Raw genomic sequence first — 4,859 nt, 5'->3', positions numbered from 1 at the left:
GCGTGTCTTGGTGTGCGTGTTGCGTGCGTCGCATGTGGGTGTGTGCCGCGCGTATATATATAAATATATATATATTATATATATATATAGCGTATTTCTTCTTTCACAGACTTACATAAGTGCGTGTATCCTAAAATTACTGCCAGCATGCGGACCTCCGAATATCTCACATGACACGTTAGCCAGATCGAGATTAACTTCCTTTGAACTGCGTTCGTACAAAAAGAGAAGCGAAACTCGCACCTCGACCGCTATTGCAAACGCTCACCGTATTTCACTTGGCAGAATATATATATATATATATATATATATATTATAGTATATATATACAATATCAATAATATAATATATATGTGTATTTTTGGAAGTCTTAGCGCGGGTGTGCGCGTGTGGGTTTGCTACCTGCATGCGAATCTGTATGGTTTCAATCATCGCTAACCTCTCGTTTTTGTCACGCGCCTTAACCATCTCGCACGACGAAAACTCATTTTGCGTGCAGCTTCGACGCTGCGGTTTAGAGATATAGGGATGCAGGGATGCACAGCGGTACCGTACTGTTAGTTTCCCTCTCCCCCCACTTTACCTACATAGTGGCGAATGAAAAGTTATAGTTCTATAGTGTTTTTTTTAGCGAACTAACAGTTTAGTTTCGCACATGCGAATCGCGTTGGCGTGGAGCTATAGGGATGCAGGGATGCGCAGCGGTCACCAGGCTGTTAGATGCCTCTAACTAACTTTACTTAACTTAACCAGACCTACTTTACTTAAATGGTGGCGAATCAAAAGTTACTAACAGTTCGGTTTCGCAGACGCAAATCACATTGGCGTCCGCCGGAAAAAGCAAAATTTCCGTCGGCAGAGAGTGAAGTCATCTGGAAAGATGCCGTCAATGATGTGTGTCTATATTCTAGAATAAGAAATCGATGGGTCATGAATTAAAGAGGCGTTTCCCCACACGGGTGTGTTGCCACGGGGTGTCTATACGATCGAATCGATACGTGATATCGAGGATATACAGATCTATACGAGCATAAAACACGTCGCTCACGTGAAATTATACTCCGCTGGGAACCGCGTTGCATGCATGGATGGATGCCGGCAGTCTTCTAATTTAGTCGTTAGATTGGTCGCAGTTGTAACTTTACGATGTTTCTGTCAACGCCCCCTTCCCCTGGTGTGTACGATCTGCCGTGGGCATGCTTCTAGATGGGGGCTAGTTGTAACTTTACGATGTTTCTGTCAACGCCCCCCCCCTCCCCGCTGGTTTATACGATCTGCCGTTGGCATGCCTCTACGGTGATGTTTATAATACATGCAAACTCCGGGGCGTCTGATAGCGTGTCTTTGTTGTGCATGGAATCACTCGTTATATACACGCTAGAAAGCAGAATGCATTGATGTGCCCACAGGCATAACGGCACGATTACTGCAGTTTGCCCGAGTGAATATACACGCTGAGCGAAACAGCGAGAGCGCACAAAGAAAGAGCAAAAGAACGATAGAGATAGATGATGAAAAAATATAGATAAGGAAGGAGAATGAAAAAAAATCAAGAAAGAGAGAAGGAGCTGGAGATAAAGAGAAACAGATATAGAAGGGTAGGGAAAGGAAAATTGCAAAATGTAGATAATGAAGAGAAAAAGAGCGAGGGAGAGAGAAATAGAGAGAGAGAGAGAGAGAAAGAGAGAGAGAGAGAAAGAGAGAGAGAGAGAGAAGAGAGAGAGAGAGAGAGAGAGAGAGAGAGAGAGAGAGATGATAAGGAGGGCAGGGAGATGGGGTAGGGGCGAACGAGCGAACGTGGGTGTGTGCATGCGTATGCGCGCGCGTGTAACTTCGTGTGTGTTTTTTCTCACAAGAGTCAAACATATTGCGGGCGAGAATGTCATAATAGACGCTATTGACGTCAATAATAGCGGTACTGACGTCAGAACGACAAGCATACACTGTTCCCGTACACAACCGCCGATACACTACAATGCCATAAACACCTTTACGAGTATTTGAATACTTTTCCCTTTTGTGAGAGTAGAGTTGCGCATAGTGAAACTGCATGCATTTTGCATGCCTATTACCAGGCGTAATTCGAATGTTATTGCTCTCTTCAAAGACTTCTATATATTCCATAGGGACAAGGAAAAAACGAATAATTCTTTCACATTTTAAGCCGAACGGCATGCGGGCAACTTGCAGTCAGTGGCGATGGTTTTATGTAAGTTCGCAAGCGAAAGTCAAGTTGAGGAGTGGCGTACCGCGGTGGCTCTCACGCACGGCCGTGTGAAACTCGACTTTCCTCGTTAATTGATCAACTCACTTAGTAAATATATAAATGACAGGTGTTTTTTCACGCAGCTAAGTACACTGCTACTGTGCATGTGTGTGTGTGTGTGAGTGTGTGTGTGTGTTGTGTGTGTGTGTGTGTGTGTGTGTGTGTGTGTGTGTGTGTGTGTGTGTGTTGTGTGTGTGTGTGTGTGTGTGTGTGTGTGGTGTGTGGTTATTTTGATGAGTAATGTTGTAGTCTTTGACAGCCGAGGGCCGCTGTGTAAATTGCACATTGTTCAGCCCGTTTTCAGTGTTGAGATGCTCTCAACAACGATTAAGTGACAGAAGCTCGTGTCATGGCGCGCAGCATACAGTTTGCTGCAAATTTGGGCGGCGCGTCACATGCCGCAAATACTGAGTATATATAACGCGTATACACGCTTGATGAAGCGCGCATCGCGCGGTAAACCGAGGCCATTGTCTGCATGGCGAAAGCTTTTACGAGCTGAAAGTCGGCTGTCACTTGCTGGTAGCGTTATGTTCAACTTGCTGCATTGCGTAAAATCTGACGTTAATTTACCGAAGTGAATACATTAAGAGTCTAGACAAATGCATCTAGGGGGGCGGGCGGGGAGAAACTTATGTTTAAAGCGAATTATTCGAATTTCATGCAGAACTATAGCCGCCTACCCTGGCTAATTAAACGTGTGCAGTTTTTCTCTACACTATATATTGATCGCGATCGTTTCAACGCGGTGCGTTAGCGTGTGCGAAAAAAACGCACGTGTACGTTTCGGGTGTTCGTTGTCCGTTTTTTTGGCTGTCGTCTGTCTATATTTACTCGTGCAGAAGTGAAGGTTGGTCGTAAAAAAGGTGTAAAAAATGTCAACTGTGAGTCGGACGCCGATGCTTCTGTCGGGAATCGCGAGGAGGCGTGCTGATCTATGATTTCACGTACGCTGTGACAGTGACGGAACGATATAGTATAAGGAGATATGGAGAACAGGTCAGAGAGATAGAGAGAGAGCTTTCTTTCTTTCTCTTTCTCTTTCTCTTTTCTTCTATCTCTCTCTCTATCTCTAGCCTCTCTCTCTCTCTCTCATCTCCTCGTCTCTCTCTCTCTCTCTCTCCCTCTCCCTATCTTCATCTCCTCCTCGCTTTCCCTCCTCCCTCTATGTAGTTCTCTCGCTCTCTCGCGCGTGCTCTCTCTCTTTCGGCGGGTCTGTGAGCGTGTGTGCATGCGCGCGCCTTCATGTCTTTGTGTGAGTGTATGTACGCCGCGTGCGCGTGTGTGAGTTCAAGTACGTGCGTGCGCGCGCTTGAAAAGGAGAAGAAATAAAAGAATATATACACATATAGATGAACACTACATGTATCGCTTTCCCACAAGAGTCATAGATATTGAATCACAGGGCATAATCTACATAGATCATTGGGCTCTATTGCAGTCAGAATCATACAATCATATCATCCTCGCAAATGCTAATGCATACATTTGCCATGACCAACCGCAGTCCAAACATTTGAGTTCCTACCGTTATTGTGTGCGTGTGTGTGTGTGTGTGTGTGGGGAGGGGAATGGTGGGTTGGTGAAATCACAAATTCGCATGCATCGTGAGACGGCATAATCAACATTTTAGTGGCGTTCTAACTATATACTTGACTATTTTATATATCTGGGTACCATACACTGCGCTTTTCATGCGAGGCGAGTTATTGCTTGGTTTTCCAAAACGCTCTTTCAAGAGCCCAGCTCAGTATATGGAAGAAGAATAAGAAGAAGAAGAAGAAGAAGAAGAAGAAGAAGAAGAAGAAGAAGAATAAGAAGAAGAAGAAGAAGACATGCGTCCTATGCGCGCATGAAACCGTTATTTGGTTTCTAGTTTGTTTATGCAATGAAACTTTTAGCAATGATGGTCCGAGCAAGTAATTTACGAGTACACCGACTTGTGGCGTACGATTTAGCTAAATAATGCCACCAATTAGTTCATAATTCGCAATTCGTTTGTAATCAGTTAGGTATTGATTGCGTTAATATCTTCGTGCGTAAAGCTAAGGTGCCTGGCTTCGGTGATCTGCACATGCATGCGCACAATTTGATTATATAATTTATGAAAAAAATTTGGGAATTTAAAGGAATCTAATTTTTTTAAATGTATTTTTGTGGCCGTAAATCAATTTAATGAAGGTCAAGTTATGTTAATGATGGGTTGCTATGCTCAGCCTATGTATGGTATATTCAGGTTACGTATGTTACGCACAAATTATGTCTGTTATGTTCAGGATATGTATTTATGCTCAGGCCATGCATTTTATGTTCAGTTTAAGTTTCTTGCCATTTTAATTTCCACGATCAATACTTGTAGCGCCTTAGATAACGTAATGTTTACCTCAGCACCGTAACGACGACAGTATGGCTAACTGCCATAGAAAGTCACAATCTTCCTACCCCTAGTACTGTTTGTGAGAATATCACATGTACACATGCACACGCACACGCACATTTCGTCGTCCTTATTTTCCTTCCTTTCCGACACGAAATGAAACAACAAAGTAAACGAAAGTAAACGCGGTCTTTGGCCGGACATTAAATGTTCTCT

This window comes from Priapulus caudatus, unplaced genomic scaffold, assembly GCF_000485595.1.
Source record: "Priapulus caudatus unplaced genomic scaffold, Priapulus_caudatus-5.0.1 Scaffold72, whole genome shotgun sequence".
NCBI lineage: Eukaryota > Metazoa > Priapulida > Priapulimorpha > Priapulimorphida > Priapulidae > Priapulus > Priapulus caudatus.
This window is presented reverse-complemented; position numbering follows the sequence as displayed.